Genomic DNA, 21,583 nt, shown 5'->3' with positions numbered 1-21,583 from the left:
GGAACTATGACATGTTCTCTTTATAATCCCTGAAAAGAGATTCACTTGATGAAATTTTAGTACTTTTTGAGGCTGGCTATTTCAGAAAGGATGCCTTTTTCCTACGCAGAATAGCTGCTCAACTGTTTAATGCTTTGTTACTTTTATGCTTTCATTCTCCCTGCATTGCCGAAGGAGGTGGCAGTCATTGTGACAGTATTACAGACTTCAGGAGAAAGCAATAATATCTGGGATATTGGCAGTGCAGTGGGTTAAAACATTATGTCACCCAGACCTTTTGTTTCAGGCACAGTGAGCTAGAATTTTTGGCTTAGGGAACAAGAGAACACAAGTTCAGTGATTTCACCCTAGCCTCTAGTGGACATTAATCCCCATCACAAAAGCATCAGGCAATTTGTCAGAGAAGTTATACACTCAGTTCAAAGCAGAACCTGAGACTAGTGAGTTCTGAGGGAGGTGCTGGGTAGGAATCAGTGTTTCTTTTCCCATAGGGTTTTCACTGTATTTGATGTCAATACCACTTGCTCCAGGCATTTACTAGATAATCATTTTCATTTGCATACCTACCTGTAGAAATTATGGGAAAATTTTAAAGGGGGAATATTGTGAAACTTGCATACATACACAGGAAACAGAACTGCTTGTAACAAAGGCAGAGATGCAGCCTGTAGCAGGGTAATACTAGAGCTACAGTCTCCCAGGGACATTATGCACCTGAGAATCCTGGTGGAAACGAATTCCTCCTCTGCCTCCTCCTTGCTCCCAGGGGATGACAAACTACTGGTAGCCTAAGAGTGTTAAATGTCTTCCTTGTACTTCCAACAGTAGTTCTACTACAAAGATCAACAGAAAGGCAGTGGTATAGAGAACATTGCCTAGCCTCCCAACTCCCACCCCCCTTCTGGTAAGGGAATAACTGAGGAAAGATTCCAGCTTCCTCCTAAGTGAAAAGACCAAATAACTCCTCAAAAAGAAAAAGGAGGCTGTTACATCACATCATGTCCTTGGAAAGACTACACAGCCCAAACAAGACTCCAGGATTTCACCTTTTCCTTCTGTGAAGTTCTCATTCTTAAGAAAAGAAAGCAACTGGGAAAAAAATCATTCATTTTCTGTTCATTCTCTTTTAAGATCCCTAAGTTTTAAGATCCCTAGTGTTAGAAAATGAAGCAAAATAAATAAAGAACACAGAAGTTTGGGGTATTTTATGCATTATTACTTTATAATCTCATGCCTGAATCAGAATTACCTCTATCCCTCAGGAATAACATGGTAAATCCCTAAAACAGGAATGAATGGAACAGAACAGAACAGAACAGAACAGAACAGAACAGAACAGAACAGTTCAATTGGAAGGGACATACAAAGATCATCTAGTCCAACTGCCTGACCTCTTCAGAGCATAATAAGATGGTAAAAATGGTAAAGCATAATAAAAAGGGCATTATCCAAATGACTTTTGAACAGGCCAGTGACTGCCAGGCATGGAGCACCAACCACCACTCTAGGAAGCCTGTTCCAGTGTTTTACCACCCTCATAGTACAGAAATGTTTCCTAATATCAGTCTGAGCCACCCCTGGCACAGTTTCATGCCATTTCCACACATCATGTCATCGGTGATCAGAGAGAAGAGACCAGCATCTTCCTCTCATTTCCCCTGCTCTGGAAGTTGCAGAGAGCAATGAGGTCACCTTTCAGCCTCTTTTTCTGCAGAAAGTATCTTAACATCCTTTTTCTGTGGAGCCAAGAACTGCATAGAATATTCAAGGTGAAGCCACATCAATGCTGTCACCAAGCACCCCCAGTCTGTACCTGTGTCTGGCATAACTCCATCCTGGTGCTGAACCTGGCATTTTCCTTTGTTGAACTTCATGCTATTGAGGATTGTCCAGCTCTCCAAGGCACCATAAGTAGATTCCTCTGCAAAGCCTCTTGTCCCTGCGGAGAGTCAACAGCAGCTCACAGTTTAGGATTACCAGCAAACTTGCGAAGGAAGTGTTCAACTCTTGCATCCAGATCATTGATAACAGGACTGTCCTTGGAATTGAGCCCTGGGGAGACTGCTGGTGACAAGTCACCCTCAAGATGCAGCCCCATTCACAACAACTATTTTGGACTCTACCATTCCACTAGTTTATCGCCCAGTGTAGCATAAACCCGTTCATCTCACAGTTGGGTGAACCAGAAGGATATTGTGAGGGATAGTATCAAAGGCCTTACTAAAATCCAGAAATGTTACACCCACTGCCTTCCTTTTACCACTAAGTGGTTGGCCTAATTGAAGAGACCAAACTACTAAGGCAGGACTTCCCCTTCAGAAACCCTTGTTAACTATGCCTGATAATACTGTTTTCTTAGTAGGCCTTTCAATATCCCCCAGGACAACCCTCTCCATAACTTGTACAGGCACAGAGGTTAAACTGACACGTCTGCAGTCTTCTGGGTCTTCTCTCACACCTTTTTTTTTTTTGTAAATGAGTATAACACTAGCTAGCTTCCAGTAAGCAGGGATCTCCCCAGACTCCCAAGACCTTTGGTAAATTGTTGAGAGGGGTCCAGCTATAATATCTGATAACTTCTTCAGCACTCTGGGGTGAATCCCATCAGGTGCCATGGATTTATGAACATTCACCTTAGAATTCCCTTAGAACTTCAGGTGGCCACAAATGGAAAGTCACTGCTCCCCTAGTCATGGTCCTCTAATCCAGAGAATACCTGTATAATCCAATTTCAGATAGGAATTCTATTCATCTACTAGTTTGTAATCTCTTATTGTACCATATATTTTGCTTTAGTAAGACATTTAACCAGAAGAATGTGTGTACTTGGAAACAGTTATATATAAAAGGAAGAACCCAACTTCTCTAGGGTCTAAATCCCCATTTTGCATAGTCTTTTTTAAATATATTTAGTAGTTGTGCAAGTTTTAGCACCAAGAAACAAAATTCTGTATCATATCCTTTTATTTCTATATCATGCTACAGTATAATTCTGATGACTGTGACCCTTGGTAATGCCTACCAGAAAAACCACAGGAAGCATAAAAGCAACGCTGAGATAACAGTTATGTTAATGCATAATCAACCTGGACAGGCCCATCATCACATCACTTGTCCTGCAGCTTCTGTCTCACTTTAGATCTGACGGTTTCTTCCTGATATACACATCTGTGTTGTACCATACCATGTTTTATGATACAGGACACTCAAGACACTATTTTTTCATCACAGCCAAATCTCTCCTGTACATCCTCTGTATTTCACACTGCTTTTGTGAATCATCTTGAAAAATGTTGTACTGATACTCTCATAGAAAGTTAAACATCTTTTTCATGTATTATTGTAACTTTGCACATGCCCTCTATCATCTTTTTTTTTTTTTTTTTTTTTTTTTTTTTTTTTTTTTTTTAGCATCTGTTAGCAAATCTTGACTTCACATACCATTAGCTGTCCTTACCCTACTTGATTTTTAAGATACACAAACTATTGGCTCCAGTTCCTGATTTCAGAATGTCATCAACCTGTCAAACTACCTGTCAGATTTTCCAGTGCCTCCTCATAATTATTTTGCTGTCTCCACACAGGAAACATTACTATATATTTCCATCTTTAAAACCCACCACTTCCGTTATATTTGTAATGTCTTCCACCACAATTAAACAAGAGCCTGCTTTAACAGATGTTTTTTATTTTATCCATGTGTGTTTCATTACTGTGTTCTATTTACCCCGTTTATTTCAATCACCTGTTGTCATTCACCCTACCTGAAGTATGATCTTCTGTTCACACACATTCTTCAAGTACTAACACTGATCCAAGAACTCCTCTTGACCCTCTTTGAACACAGATATGAAATAAGCCATATTCAGTCTGGGTTTACACTGAGAACTCATTTCACAATTGCTCAAAGAGTACTTAGACCTGCTTATCCTCAATTAAAATAAAAAATCTAGTTCAGAAAGTGCATATGCTGATATAACTTGGAAGGACAAAGCTCTAGCTCATTTTACCAACACAGTTGTGACTGGATTACTTTCAACATCAAGTTAAAAAAACATATATATGCCTGTATAAATGAGTATATCCGTAATACATCCTGACTGTGTCAAGTAAACTCCCAGTAGCATGAGAATAACATTGTCTGTAACAATGACCTTTCAGAGACACATCAAGGGCTCCTGAGAGCACCGGCTGGAAAGCTCAGAAAGACAGTACTGGGAGCTCCAGGGCCAGTCACACAAATGGCCAGTTGCTGACATGCAGCTGTGTAACAGCCTAGTGAAGCTGCCTGTAATGATAGTGCAAATGGAGCTGTCTTAAAAGTGTACAGATTACAAGAAAACCAGTCAGTTGTGCTGGTGTCATCCCTCAGAAATAACTATGCAGAGCTAACCTCTGTGGCATGCCATACTGCATGGTCACTTCTGTAAGTATTGTCTTTTCATCATTCAGGGGAAAAATATACTTAAGTGTTTGGTTTAACGTTTTGCTGGTTCTGCTCAGCAGGCCTTTTTGGACTAGCTTCTAAACATAAACAAGGTAGGTTATGTCGATAAATCCTAAACCAAGGGAAGTGTTGTAATTCCAGATGTGCTGCATATACAGCATGGCAAATACTTGCTACCACCAGTATTGAAGCTTAATTTATGTAAAATTTATTATCAATAAACCTTAACTCATTCACATAATCAATGTTATCTGAGGGGATGCTTGCAGTTTCTGTATTAGACACCACAAGGTCTGGAGGGAAGGCCCCTAACATCCCAGTTTTCCTGAAAAGACAGGGAGCATGAGGGCAGCTCTGAAAAAGACTCTCAGATATCCGGCTTGAAACCATGGAGACAAACCAAAATGCAGGAAATGCTGCCAAAGAGAGAAAACATCAGTACATAAACATCAGTGCAAAACAAATATGTAAATGAAAGGTAATATCGCTGGGGTAGAATAGGCATCGGTGTAGGTGCTCATGTGACTAGTTACTAGGTAGGATCTTCTATTGTTTTGGTCTATAAAGCTCCTAGAAGCATAAATTTCAAAACTCATGAATTCACCAAAAAAGCTCCCATATCAATGGATCTGCAGGATGATGGTCAATTAAACAGTGAAAACAAAGGTAGTACCATTAACCACCTGAATAGTGAAAAGGCTGCCAACATACTAAAAAGAATGAAAAGCAGCAAGCTGCCCCCTCAATTGAATTAAACTGCTTCTGGAATTTCTAATTAGTTTTGTTAAAAATAAGACTTAACATTGTGGAAGAGAGTGGAAGCTGAACGATACTGCCCATTAAACTTTAGTAAGAATCTCCCAAAAAATACAATCAGAGATTTCAGTTCAAAAGTAGTTTTATTTCCATTATGTAGCTGTGGCTACAGAGAAAAGAATCAACACAGACTAAAAAACAGCAAATCAGATTCTTTAAGGCTTTATAAAAAGGCAAGCCTTTTACTTTGCCCAGTGTTTGAGCAAAGCTGTTAAGTGTTAATGCATATAATCTATCTAGCCAGCTAACTAGTTTAATCCATCACACAGTGTGTGAAAACATAAAAGCAACCCAACTGTGACAAGTTAATAGTAGGGTTAGGCAGTAAAACAGTAACAAAAACACACTTTGATTAATGATCCTGAATTGTCCAGCTCTAGTATAGATGGCTTTTGTCTAGGTTTATTTAGTGGCCAATCAATGCAAAATAGATCTTGTAATTTAAAGCATTACACCAGACCAGAAGCATTGCCCTATACTGATAAAAGATGGAGAATATACCACATTTTCATATGGAATAAAAGTAACAATTTATACAACTAGAGGTGCTTTAGAGGAAGAGAGAAGTAAAATACACCTAACTCAGGGATCATTCCAGTAATAGTTGCAGTGGAAGGGATGTTACAATTTCAATAAAAACCATGCCAGACTATTATTCAAGGCATAAAGCAAAATCTTCTTTGACTGCTAAAAATTGTGATACGTTTCCCTCTCCTCCTGTCTTAGTTTCTATTTCTCTAACTCACAAGCAGCTTCCAAACAAGGTCAGGAAAACAACTTAATGAAATGTCAGAAGAAAACTTGCTTTCTTGGCATCTCTCAAATCCATGTTGTTTTGTATCTAATGGGTAGGCACACTTTGGGATACATCAGTGCACTAAACATTCAGCACTACCCCTTTAGTACATACAGCCATTCCTGTTAAAAACACCACTGAAAGAATACACATTACACAATTCCTGTGAACTCAGGTTGTGGGAAGCCTGCAACAGAGCCTCCCAAACTGAGAAATGCAAGCATCTGTTACATCCCAAAGGAGTGCTGCAAATATCAAGCTGTAGAGCTTAATTACCTCCTCTTGACATTTTTCATCCAAAATAGGTATTCTACCACTCTGCAAAATAAATGTGATAGGGCATAGGATATTCCTAAACATGTCTTCAGTTGAAACTCTTTAGAGATTAAACTTCTAACAATGCAAAGGGCAATGAAATAAGATAGTAAACTAGTTGTAAGACCTTTTACATTCGCTGTGAAATAAAGGCTAGAATGACCCAATGGAAAAACAAACAAACAAACAAACAAACAAACAAGAAGTCTCCTTTGTACTGGATAAGTTGTGAAAAACACTAGAACAAGTGTGGAGCAAGTGAAAATAAATCTCTTTTGCTGCACAGCAAACAACTGCACAGATTCTACACCTACATGACAACATAGTGCATGATTCGAGTCCTAGACTGAAAGACTAGATTAACAATCAAGTCTGTCTCTCTTGCTTGTGGACAATACACAATATAGTGAGCTTTCAATGTGAGATGATTAATAATGCTAACCCTTCTGACCTGTATAGCTGGTCAATGTGGGATTCCATGAGCAGCTTGCAGTGGAAAGTGGAAATGATGAATGAGTCTTGTCACTGAACAGCAATCAGTTATCTTCAAAGAGTACAACATCCCATTTCCATCTATACAGAAAATAATCAGAAAACTGGAGATGGTTACTTCAACCACAGCTTTGAAGCATCCTGCCAGCCATCACACAGAACACCAGGCACCCTGTTCATTCTAATGCCGTTTGTGGAGTCTCAGGTTCTTTAGGGCTTACTGTTCTTTCTCTCACCTGACATACACTTCTCCATTCTGTCACAAAAGATCTCTACCCAAACATAATTAGATAAGTCATATTTAATTATCTACTGCTTAAGTTTTAAATTACATTCATTCTTATCTTTGGTGTAAGTTGTGGTAAAGTGCAGAAGGACTTCATAGGACTTCATACTTTACAACCAATGTTATAAAGTATGTGCTAACACAATGAAATGGTTCAGACTGGGTCTGTAACAAAAGAAAATGTAGTAATGAACTCATCAGTGTTCACTTCTAATGTCATAGGATCTAAATCGAATACATCCCATTGGTCCTACTTTGGCCTGTAATGGGAGCTGCAGTTATAAACCTGGAACCAGAATTCATTTCTTGCAGAGTTGAATATTTTCAAGAAGGTTGTGTTAGAGAAGAATATAACCAATGCAGCATTGGATGTACAGAAAAGAATATGAATACTTCTTTGGCATGTATTTCTGAGACCTGGTAGTTCAAGACTTGATACCTGACAATGCATTCTGACCAGCCACATTCAAAGTTACATACAGAGACATGCATGTCCTGTGCTGTTGTAAATATAATACCAGTCTACAACCATTGCTAATCCTTTGGGCACATTTTAGAGATAAAAAATTCAGGAGGCCAAGCTAACCTCACCAGCTGTCAAAAAAAAAAAAAAAAAAAAAAAAAAAAAAGCTTAAAAACTTAGAAAGTCCTTTGAGATAAATCAGATTACAAGCAGTGATTTAGAGCATCATCTGCACCAAGTAAACTCTAAGTGCTACTGGCAATGTCCAATTTCATGTTGGCACAAACTCACGAAACACCACAACCTTGATGTGACAAACCAGCTTGCAAGCCCGTATCTTCCAGAAGAATATTATTGAATATGCCTACAAATGAGAATGAGCTCAGACTTCACAACTGAATAGATGTAACCTGAGTTGGATATTTCTTTTTCTCTTTTTTTAAAGGCTGGTTTTCTATTTCAGTTGCTATCTGGAGTGCCTAGTCCTCATGCAAAAGGCATGGTTTCAGTGACACTCCATGAGGAATTCAAAGTAACCACAAGGGCTGGGGATAGAACACCCTAGAATTTCTCCAGTTTATTGGAAGTTTCCAGTTATTTCTCCAGTTCTTTTGGTCTGGGCATGATAACCTTTGTAGCCATTCAGCAGGGAACAACACAATGATTACAGTATAGGGAGTATTGTATTTGTCTTGCTTCCACAATTCTCCTCAAAGCTTTTCTTACTAAATAGGAGTGCCTACCTAATGAAAACTGCAAATTAAGGATGGGATCACCAATCAAGCTATAATTCAGTTTCCAAGGCAAAATTACTACACAGAGTGCCATAGAATGCAATTCTAATCTCTAAAGAAATGAGTTCAAAGGGTCACACATCCAAAGAAATTTCAGTGATATTACAAAACACGTAACAGATTTTGAAATAGATAGGTGTATCTCTAGAAAGGAAGTGTACTTGAGAAAATATTTGCCCCTATTACTGACTTAATTATAAAATTACTGTAAAAACTGTAATTAAAAAGACAGGGAAGACTTTTTTCTTGAGAAAGAAATACTTTGTTTTGACTTTGTATACTTTGTATAATTTTTACTTTGTATATTTTTACTTTGTTTACTTTGTAATACTTTGTATAATACAAGAGATACTTTGTTTATAATTTTCCTTTTACTGAGTGGGAATGCTAAGAACTATGCTAGGAACTATGCTAGGAAGTGTGCTGTTGCTGCAAGCATCAATTGTAAAACAGTGAGAAGCCTTGCCTGATAAAAAGAAATGCTAATTTCCTCAAAAGACAGGGAAAGCAAGTGAGAGTAAATTAAAAATAATAATAATAATAAAATAAATGTTTTTTTGTTTTTGTTATTTTTGTTTGTTTGTTTGTTTTTTGTTTTAATTCAGTGTGTGAATTTCTGAGGAAACATTTTCCTGAACAGCTTTTTTCCTTTCCTTGCACTTAACAGAGGACTAACATAGTGATTCACCAGAATAATAGACTTTCTCTTTAGAGAATGGGAGGTTTTCCTGCAGAATAAGGATGTAAGTGATTAGAAGAAAAGAATTCATTTGTGATTTCCTGTGATTTCATTTTCCTGTATTCATTTTACTAGGATCTCATTTTCCTAGGATTTCATTTTCCTAGGATCTTGTAAAATCACAAATCACTGCAAACAAACAGACATAGGCATGAGAAAGACAATCAGAGTACCTTTCTATAAGTGTTCTCTTAAAGAAAGAGAATGAGAAACTAATCACTGATGAGAGAAACCTGGCATTGAAAGTAGAGAAGCAAGCAAAAACAACATCCTCATATTTGATCAAGCAAATCAAGCAATAGGGAAAAGAAAGGGAGGGGGAAAGGAGAAGAGGAAGGAAAAAAAAAAAAAAAAGAAAAAAAAAAAAAGAAAAAAAAAGTCTGAGATAAATGGTTGTCACTGTGTTGAGATATATAATTTCACATACAGAACATGCCAAGAAACAAAGGGAAAAGAAAAAAATCCAGGTGCCATAAATTAAAAGCCTGCTATGGGATACTGGGAGGGGAGGAGCACACAACTACACAGGGGACCAGGGGATGGAGATTGGGACCAGCAGCACTAAGTTTGCTAAAATAGAATATTTGTATTATGCTGAGGGACTAAGATTTCTGTACTATTGCATCTTCCACTGGTCAGGATTGCCTGAAGCTTTCAATCAGTATATTTATTTGTCATGGATTGCTGGGCAAAGAACACCTACCAGCCATGGACAGGATTGTGAAGTACTGAGGGGGAGCACAGTCTTTCTTTGCTTTCCAGTTACAGAAACGGCTGATATCTTGCACGTGTCAGTGTACTCAGTAGTTGTACTGTTGTAACCTTTTACTCATACTGTCCTTAGTTATAGACCTTTGTCACGGATACAGAAGTGAACTACATCAGAGATTCAAAACAAGCCTGAGATCAAAACGATGGTCTAACACGCTCTCATTCTTCTTACTGATGGCAAGATAGATTACAAGTCTAAAATGCAGTTTTTGTCCTCTTGCCAGAAAGGAAGGAGATATATTGTTCAGAGGGAAGTGAAGAGCAGGCTGATTCAGACTGGTGCCTTGTTTTGGCTCATCTAGCAATATAAGAAATGTATGCAGAGCCGAACAGTTCAATATATATGGTATTTTTTCTATGAATGTCTTAGAGGAAAAAAAAAAAAAAAAAATTCTAAATCCAAGATCAACCAAGCTGGTTGATCTCAGGGCTGTTCAGCACCCCTAAGTTACTGTAGGCTGCTGTTATACACTATAATAGCTTGCTGAGCATTTGTTAACTCCAGCAGATTATATGTGCAATTATTTCTAATGAACTCCCTAGCCCCTTAGTAAAAAATAATAGTCCTTTTGAATTGTTTCTACCTGTTGGCTACATTAAATTTGGAAACAAAAGTCATACATTTTCAAATTTCCCGAAACAACAAGGCTCAGAGCAAGATTGGCATGTTTATTTTCAGAAAACCTCCCAAAGCATTTTAGGCATGGCCAAACTAATACATCTCTCCTTGACAGTTGCAGAACTTTTATTTCCTTAGCTAGAGTGTAACAGATTGCTTGCAGTTTAAGTCTCGATGTTTGGGTTGCACTGCAAAATCTGGCTTCCTGCTGGGGTTGTAAAGAGGTGCCATGCAGAGAGGGGAATTCTGGGAACATCTGCCCACATAAACATTATGCAACCAAGGAGTCAAGGGAAGGTACAGCAATTTGTGGGAAGGTGAGAGAAAATACTTCATTTTCCCTCACATATCAGCAGACTTTCTACCAATACGCTAGGCTTCCAAAAGTCTGTCTGTTCTTGAAATTCTAAATGATTCTGCTGGCAGAACAATTAAAATAGAAAAATATGAGCCCATCCTAATGAAGATGCTGCTTTACAGTTTCAGAACTTCATATATTCATGTATGTTTTCAGGTTTGTGTTTCTACCTTTCCTCTATATAACAGTGTAATTGGAAAAATATAGATTCACATGAGAGGATTTTCATTTTCATGGCAGATTTACATGAGATTGCCTTTATCTGGAAGATTCTTGATCACCAGTCAAAGTAACAGCTGGTGCACTCTGCTTCAGCTGTATTTGGACATTGGGGAATGTCATGTTATCAAAATGTTTTAAGTGCACCCATCAAAGCTGACATAAACTGGAACCTGCTACATCAACCACACAGACTGCAGGTTTATTGCATGGTTTCACATCACTCTGCAGAAAGCAAATTGTGCACAGGAAGTGAAACACAAATTATTCTAATGCCAAACTTATTTTACTTTCAAGTTTCCCCAACAATGTAACTCAGCTGAGGTCCCAGCACCACAGATTTCTCAAGCTATTTCTGGGGTTTTAAATGTTCACTGTTCAACTGCCTATGAATACCTTTCCAAGATCAGCTTTTAAAAAATTATGAGGTCCTAAAACACTTGTTTCTCCTGTATATCTTTCACACTCATGAACTTAGGTAAACAAAACACATTTTAGGAGTGCAAGTGTTAAATGGCACATTTTACTGAATTTGCTGAAGAATACTTATGCCTGTGGATTGCATTGAAACCCACATAAAAACTTTTATATGGTGCTAGATCAGGAACCATTACTGACACAGAGCTGCAGTCAAATTGTAGCAGTGATCTTTGGTACTAAAACAAGGCTTTTCCTCATAAGCTCTTAATTACACACAGAGTATTCTAGATGCATGCAGTATATCAGCAGCTATAATAGCATTCAGTTGTTTTAGCTAATGTTGGGTGCAATTGTCTTTTCCATTAAATCCAGTTTGACACTACTATTTTCATGGCACATTATTATGTTCTAGAAGAATAAACAACACACATCACCTAATGGCCTACAGTGCATAGGATGCGCACACACTAAATATTCTTTTCACAGTGGATTTTCAAAATGCTTTACAACATCCCATTTTGGCACAAGATTAGGCCATAAATTGACTGAATGCAGGTCTCTTTGACTGAGCTATACTTCCACAGCCTGAGTTTCTAGTTGCCAATCAGGAAGGCAGAAAGGATTTTAAGTGCAAATAGCTCAGGTGTGGAGGAATAGATTATAAGCACCAGTTAGAAAGAGATGAATTTGGAGGAATTTGATGTTGCAATAATGAAGATGCTGCTGTGCAGCTGCCAAGTTATTCCTGAAGAGGACATAGCTGAGCATTTCAGTAGCTCAATACTTGTGAGCATATGTCTTTTCATTTAATGCTCATGGATTGCCCCAAGTACATCCCTCTTCAGTCTCTGTTCTTGGGGGTAAGAATGCATACTTAAAAAGAATCTTGAAATGTACAATATTCAAAACCAAAAGCAATCTTAGGCTTTAAGTTCTCACATGTGGCTTATACATAGCTTTATGGTGGTGAAAGAATCTCAATCTCAGGAATAAACATAGAAGGCTGAATTTGATGCTGAGTCTCCTGTGACCTTTTCAAGTATCCCAGAATAGCAATCATTTAGAACTTGTAAATAGAGATCCCAGATGATGTTTGCTCAGAGTAACTCTATTGCATCCTCCGCTACAGCACTCAGCAGGTGTCAAAACCAAACTCACATGGATACAGCAGAAGTTTGGAATATCACCCTAGCTGACAGTATGTTCATCCTCAGAAAGCCAACTAAAATAACTCACAGTAAACCTCAGTATGTATGGGGAAGCTCTATTACAAAATAAGGTCTTTGATATACAGCCAAATAATGCTACTGCTGCTTTTCAAGTCAGAACTAAACTTGCTATTACAAATAAATAAATATATAAATATATATGCTCTCTGTTCAGGTGTTTCTGATAACCATATACTGGAAGTATTAAAAAGGAAAGGATTTCATGTTTTTACACTTGTGACCCAAAGTTCTCTAGCAATGTTTTGCTTGCTTTCCAGCTTACTCCTGTAAGCTGTTTTATGTGCACTGTTTTGGAGCAACAACTCAGAGTTCCTGTTCTACCCCTTCAGTTCCCTCACAACCAATATCTCCAGCATGTATTCAGAAATTGTATCCATACTACAGCTGGATACATATTGTATCCATACTTCAGCTGGCACCTTTCTCAACAGCTTTATTCAAACTAACTACAGACAGCTAAATGAAGGGCATTTTCATTTGTTTTAAGAGTTTGTCATGCATGTCTCTTAAGCTCTAAATCTGAGTAACTGTTTTAAAGAGCGGTGTCAATGTTGAATATGAAGAACTGAGAAATCTTCCTGGCACCTAGATAAGCTTTCAAATCTAGATTCCTTTCTTGCCGTTGTGATACTTTCAAAACAGTCATTATTTACTATTTGACCACTGCCATTACAATTTTTAAAAATTATTTTCCTTAATCAAATCCATTTTTTCCTTAGTCATTGAAGATCCTACAACACACTTACTACAAACTTCTAAAATTAGCGTGTGAAATAATATAAGCTTGTATTTGGCAGTACTGGCCTATTCTTTTCAAATTTATATCTACCTTTCCTTTAGGTTTGCAGCTAACTAAGACAATGCACCAAGAATCTTTAAAACAAACTAACAAACAAGAAGTCATTAATTAAACAGAATTTTCCAGGGACATTTTGGGGTGTGTTTTTTTCTTTTTTCTTTTTTTTTTCTTTGTAGTTGGTTTTTTAGTGTTACTCAGTCCACTATACATGAATGTGAAATACTCACTGCAAGTGTGAAATGTCAACTGCCTATTCTCTTAAAAACAACTCAAGAGAGAACAAGCAGATTATTAGATAACAAGCAAATGTTTATATGAACATCAGAACAGTATTGTTTGAGATGATTTCTATGGACATATCTCACAGCTCATTTTGCTGTCTGCCATTGTATTTATCCATCCTTTCTCATCACAGGGAAGGTGCCATGAAAAGAAGGAGAGAAACAATTCAATGGGCAGCATTTAGTGTTACCCTGCACTCACACTGAAGTGTGGCAAGCTGTTCTGCTTCAGCCTACACTTTCACTTCATTTAGCCAACTCAAGATGGAAGGTGTGCTGTGTCCAGATAAAAATTCTACTTTGGTTTACTTTTTAATTTATTTTACTTGGAGGAAGTGCTTCCATCAAGTTTTCCATGAAAGCAAGCTTTTGACATGACAGAGGTAGTCATACCCAAGGAACATCCCCATTTCCAATCGCTGTCCCTCATGTACTGAAGTTCTGGTTTTTGAGCATTGATACTTTATCAGTTTCACTTCACCTCTTATAATCTATTTCATTTATTCTGCCTTACATAAAAACAGCTTTCCAGCAATACATCCTTTACCCTCTCTTTTACTGAAAAAAAAATCATTTAGACTCCCTCGTGGACTAGCATGAAGAGTAACTAAGAGTAACTAACAAGAGTAACTAAGTCAAAAAGAACACATCTAGGAAAAAAACAGTCTGATCCCCTTCTGAGACCCCCAGCCTTGCCTAGGTTCATTATACTAAGCACTCTGCTGCAAGAGCTGGATAGCTCTGCAATGCCTGCACTAGGGCTTGTCAATCTTTTGCTGGTACAGCACTAAAGTACGTGTTTCATAGGTGGCAGTCATGACGAAACAGTCACCTGATGATCCCGTAGCCCCATCCAATAGCTCTGTCAAATTTACAGTGTCACCTGGATCTGCTGGAATCAGCTAAATTCATGCCACAGAGCACAAAGATAAAAGGGCAGCAAGTCCTTCACTTCAGATTCACTTCACTATTATTTATTTTCTTACTCTGGGTGGCTGACCTGTAGAAGAAAAACACAAAACATTCCCGTGCCTTTCAGGTAGGATTTTAGCCCTAGGGAAAGTCTTTCTGAAGCCTCTGAGCTACCTCACCCAGTAGCACCTCTGCTTTTGACATGCACTTTGCCTTCCTCACCAAATCTAACCTGACAGATGGACTGAAAGCCAAGCCCAGAGGCTGACCCAGGCAAGACCAAACATCTGCAACCTTTTGTCAGATGATTTCTACTTTGGCACTTCAGGGTAAATTTATTTAAAATCTTTCAGCATCTGACTGAGAGAGAGAGATAAAGAAACCTTACAAAAATCTGACTTCTTAAACTAAGCTTTGAAATGTGATTGAATCTTCACCTCTAAAAATGTAATAGAAATGCAAAATGCAGTATTCATGAAGGGAAGGACTTCAAGCACAGAACAGCAGAGGTAACATGAAATGTCAAGGGTGAAACAAAGGCAGTTATTACTCTGGCTTCTCACTGTTAAAACTGCTAGTGCATACATTTTAAACTCAAGAGCTCCATTACATTGTAATCCCAGAGATATCCCCCTGTCACCATCGTGCTATTAATGATATTGCTGTTTCTCAAGTAAGACCTAAACTTTTCAGTTTTGGAAAAAAAGAAGGTGATCATTAAATTCTATACTCTTTATTAAAGTGTTTGTGCTAAATGCAGGCAGTAATACTTAGAAGGGGAAAAAAGGTATCGTTTTCCACTCTTCACCATCATTGTCTTTCACATTATTTGCCTCAATAGCATTATGTGCTGAAATCTACCTTCACTGATGTTTTATGCCATAGTCTGGGAACTCAGGGGTTGGGTTGTTTTGTTTTGTTTTGTTTTTCGCAGTTGACAAGCCTAAGTATGGTCAATAGAATTTTTTTTTCTGAAGATACAGAATGTACTGGAACTAGAAACCAAAACTGCAGCAAGAACTTCATTACAGGCAAACAGTGAGCAGACTACAATTAACTGACACTATGCAGTCCATATGAAACACTTACACTACACAAATTGAGAAAGAGACGTACTGTGAGTGCAAATTACTTTTCCAATAATGCAAACGCAATAGTTTCAGGATAGTATTTGGAAACTTTTTGTCAGGTTTTATGTTTCATTTACTACCCCATCCTGATATTACTTTATTCTTATATATATTTAAATTCTACAGTAACTTGTTTCCATACCACAAACCACAAAATGTCACAAGAAGAACATCACGATTGCAAAAAAATGGACAGTACCAAAAAAAAAAAAGAGTGTAACTTTACTGCATTTGTTGCTGTGTCCACCTGCCTCCATAGCATTTCTGCAGTCATAAAAAGATGCCAAAGAACCTCAGGCCAAAAGGTTCTGCAATCCAACCAACCACAAAAACAGATTGGACTTCTATTTTGGTCTGTTGTATACTGCCTGTTCAGTTCCTTCAGTACTGCACTTACAGGGCAGATTATGTTTTCAATATACAAACTTTTCAAATAATGTAATAATCATTTAAAGCTAAAAGAATATGATCTTGATATGAGACTCATAATCTCATACCGATGATGAGTGTCTAGGGTGCTTAAATGACAGTGGTATTTATTCTGTATGGTAGTTTAAAGGTGCGCTGGAGAAAGACTTTGGGTTGTTAGAGAACTCAGATAAAATGGAATCAATCTGTAATCCACACTGGAACTGTAAATTGACAGTGGCTTAAAAGGAGAAAAATATAGATGACTTCAGCTTTTTTTCTTACTTCTTTCTTGAATAATTTTGTGGCAGGGTTTCTTTACCCTAATCTGTTTACAGAAATATTGAGCATGCATTACACAACAAAATAAATAATTCCCCCATATCTTTGTACTCCAAAATTTGCAGTTAATTAAACTAATTTGTCAGGTTTTGTAAGTTGGAAACTCTTCCTGTCATCCTCTCCAATCACTACTTATTTAAATTTCATCCTTGGCCAGTTTCATGATAATGTTTATCTGCTCCAGAGGATTGGAAATGAGAGTAATACACTGCCATACCATTTAATTTCTTTCTTAAAGCTGGAAATAGCAAAGCATCAACTGGCCAGTTAGATAACACAATTTCCCATGTAGGTTATTTGCTTATGATAGCTGGGGGCTAATTCAATTCCTGAGCTGCTTATTTACTGATTCTGAGAGGGATTCTCTACAGTTAAGAATGAACTGTGCATAAAGTTTCTATGAAAACTGTATGAATTTTTTCTTACATCAGAGCAGGTTATATAAATTACAGCAGCATACATTTAACATAGTCCCTTGGAACAAAATAAGAACTCTCTACTACTGGTATACATTGCTTTTTAGCATTTGTCTTGTTACAATGTAAACCCCCCAACAGGGGATGTTTATGAATACAGGTTAACTCAAGATGTATAAAAAAAAAATAAAATCATGCTCGCTGTGGTTTATAAACATTTAATTAATTCCAGCATCACTTTCACCAAATGGGGCATGTGTGCTTCTTGTTTTGGTACCTTAGCAACAGCTCATCTCATATATGAAAGAACTATTTTAAAGCTCCTTCTACATATTAGTGGGATCCAAACTGTCCATGTCAGGAAAATCCTAGGCAGCATTTGTCCCTAGACAGAGTAAGGATATTTGCATGTAGCCTGCATACGCATGATGCACATCCCACATGAGCATACTACTCAGTCGGAAGCTGCTATGTAAATGTCCAGTATTTTATCATGTTGTTTCTTTTGCTACTGTGTTCCCATCTGTATAACAAACATATCTTAAATACAGATGGAAATGATTAAGATGTTCTTCCTGCCTCCTGTCTGAGAGTAATCATACCAGCTTTCCTACCAACAGCAGTAGCACATGCCAAGCATTTCTGCCATTCACATTTCCTTACTGTATATTTTAATGTATATTGGATTACTCTGGCTAAGCAAAGAAAGAAGACAGCTCAAGAGTACTCAATAGCAAGATGTGTCCACAGCGTATGGCACACACACAACAAGGTTCACAGAGGCAGCTGATGATCAGCAGTAGTAATCCTACTGCAATAGAACTGGAAATTCCTGCTCTCTGATAGTAGAATCATGTTTTAAACCTTTTCTGAGGCCATTGCTCTCCTTTTGCCTGTATGAACCCTTACTTTGACTCTGTGTCTTTCCCCATTCTCTTTTTCCCCAGAGCAGCTAGCCTGGGATACCAAAAGACCAAAAGTAAACAATGTAGTTGTAATTCAAGTGAATTTGAGCTACTCACTCTCTGGGCATTCATCTGAGCATCTTCAGTCCTTGTTTTCACCCAAAGGTTATATGGTAATAGACAATAGCTGATACCATTTTTAGTATGAGGGAGTTTTGACTTATTGTCACAGCACGTTTCCTTATATCTAATAAAACCTACATTGCAATCCCACTGGTCTTCTGAAGATGTGTGTGGACACCTTTACCACCAGCCTTCTGGAACTCTTCTTGCTACTATCTTAGGATATGCTGTTTCCTGGAGCACCTCCTTTCCCTCCTTCACTGACCTTGGTGTCCACAGAATTGTTTCTCTACATTTTCACAATGCTTTCTCCTAGCTGCTGTTATGCAGCAGTTTTGTGGTGGGCTTTTTTTTTTTTCCACGAAGGTGTGACCAGCAGTGCTCACTCCTCTTGGAGATGTCTGGAGCTGGGTTTAATCTAACATGGGACAGCTGCTGTGCTCTGCTCACAGGGGTCACTCCTGCAGCCTCCCCACTACCGAAATGTTGCCATATAAACCTGCTCTTCCAAGTTATCTGACTAAGGCTCACCTCTCCATTTGGATGCTGGTGGGCATCCAAAACTTCTTATTAATGACATCATATAGGAGAAAACTTGCAAATTCTCCTTATGGTGCTGTGTTCCAAAATAACTAACTAATTTATAGCCTCTACAATATTAGCAGCTGACTGTCTGACTGAGATGGGGTTGATTTTCTTCATAGACATTTGTGTGTTGCTGCTTTGTTTTGGATTTGTGACTGGAAGGGGATTGATAACCCACCAGTATTTTGGCTGTTGCTGACACTGCTTTCCAGGAATTGGCTAAACATCTGCATGCTGATGGCAAGTAGTGAATGAATTCTTTATTTACGTTGTTTGTATGCTTAGCTTTGAAGCAAAGTTACTCAACTGACTTAATCTCAAACTACAAGTCTTTTTGCTTTTTCTTTCCTTTTTTGTCCCCCATCTAGTTTGGGTAGGGGGAGTGAACTACTGGCTGTGTGGTGCTCAACTGCTGGCCTGGGTCAAAGCACCAAAACAGTGGAATGCTTTCAGACAACTGTAAAAACAGGCATATTACCAGCTGAACTGTGTCTCATGTTACTATTCTACCAACGAGATATGCAGTATTTTTACAGGAACATGTTGACTTTTGTCAAACAGCTCTTCATGGTATTTCTTTGTCACAGGCCTGTCTCATTGCCACAGCTGACAAAGTTCTGAGATGACAACAGAAAATATATGTTGTTCATTTTACTGCTAACATTAAACAGCGGTTTCCAGTGTTGACACATCTGTCATGACCTAAGCACTTAGCAACTCTGGGTAACCACCAAATGTGTTGCTTTCCTCATGAAAAACGACAGCAACTTCATCTTTCAAATCTCAGAATTCTTGTGTTCATTGTTGTACGACTTGTAATGGATTCTAATAAAAAATCAGAACGCATAACTAAGCAACAAGACACGGAAAGGTATCTGCCAAGACTGTGGGATGACTAATTTGATTGTTATGAAAAGGATGACCATGTCAAGCCTCAGTCTTTGGCCTGTCTTGGGGTAAGAATTTGACTGACATGAATTAACATTTGCCATAACTAGAGAAACTTAGGAGATACCACCTATCATGACACCCATGTGTTGGTTGATTAAGTAATCTTTATTGATATTACATAGCCTTGGTGATCCTGAAGACTCTGATACAATGAAAGAGGGACAGGCGTGAGAGAACTTTTTTTCTTTTATGTAGATATGCATATATTATGCGTCTATATTACACTAAGATTTTCCACTGTGTTCACATGGACCTAAAGAATGCAAATTTTGCACAGCTTCATAGCTGTCGGTTTTAAAGATTAAATCCCACTGTACCAAGAAGTCATCTAAATAACAGCACCGGATTTGTTTCTGTCTATGCAGAGTAAATAGAGTAGGGACTTAAAAAGAAAAAAAATTTGCATTTGCAGTTAACAACAGCAGTACAATACTTTTTTTTTTCCTTCTTAACATATCACAAACTCAAAAGCTCTTTATTTTCCTGACTGTTATACAGAAAACTTATGCATTTGTAATTTGAGTAAACTATCATCTAATTAAACAATTTGGATTGAATATGCTAATGTAAAGGATCATAAAAAAAGAATAATTACAAAGGGACTTCAAGAGGATAATTACAAACAGGGAATGTTGAATCCGAATAAAATTCTTATGTTCTTTAATTACTGAAACCCATCTAAACCAGGGATTGAGAATATCTTTATTTAGGTATTGTGCACAATGAATGTCTCTTCAGACCCTTGAAAAATATTAATTTGATCGTGTATTTGTTAGATATCACCTAACAACTTTCAAAGCTTGTGAACTTTAGATGAAAAAAATATATATATTTCCATCACTACTCCCTGTCCACAGACTTATTTGCAAAATGTCAACAGTGTTTCTCATCCCAATAGTAGGGCAGCTCATGCCTCAGTTAGCATCATGCTCCTGAAGCTATCAAAGACGGAGTTCAGCTAACCCAAATAGATTCAATGCAACCGTACCAAAAAGACGCAAACTGCCTACGAAGAAGAAAAAAAAAAAAATAAAAAATAATTCACTTTAGCAAAAAGATGCATGAATACATATACAAGGTGCTCCTCTAATATTTCCTTTTCTACAACTAGTGGCTCTCCTACATCTTGTCTCATTGTCAAACCAAGACTTTCAAAGATTGTTCTTTGTTTTTCCATCACACTTCAATACCCAGATTTCTGGGGGTTCCACAGGCTAGTTGCACATTTTAAAATATTTTCACAATCCTTCCTATCACTGTGATTTCCTTAATGCTAGTAACAGGTTTCAAGAATATTGTCTTTTAGCCTTTGATCAAAAAGACTTAATGATTTGGATGGTCACATGGTTTGATCACGATAGTAAGGGCAATTTATCAGGATAAATTACAGTGAAGATGTAATTAAATTTAAAATGCAATTAAATGTGTAGCATCCCTATGGAATATGAGTAGCCTCACATCCTCTTTACACAAACATCCGCTGCAATTGTTATTCAAAATGCCAAGACAATTATTAGGCAAAGGGAGGAGAAGCACTTCATAACCAGACTTTCTCCTTGATTTGTACTTGGTTTTGAAATACAGCTCAATTATTTAACAAGCATTTAGCAGCATTCAACTCCATCTTAAAAGGTTGAGAAAGCACTTGGTTCATTTCTTCAAAGAGATTTGTAACAAAACATAGGAAAAATAATATTTGATATAGTGTTTTTCCAAAGTAAAGAGAGAGAGAGAGAGAAATATTACTTACTTCTGAGTTTAGGTTGCTTCTATTTGTCATTGCAAGGATTAAAAATAAATAAATAAATAAATAAATAAATAAATAAATAAATAAATAAATAAGACATATGACCTTTCCATTTTATTTTTTTCCCATTTTAGATCACCCTGAAGCAGAGCTGAACTAGAGGTATACTTCTGAGCAATTTCAGCCTGAAAGAAACACAATGATCTGAGAAAGAAAACCT

This window comes from Aythya ferina (genome assembly GCF_964211825.1).
Source record: "Aythya ferina genome assembly, chromosome: Z".
NCBI lineage: Eukaryota > Metazoa > Chordata > Aves > Anseriformes > Anatidae > Aythya > Aythya ferina.
Note: the sequence above shows the minus strand (reverse complement) of the source record.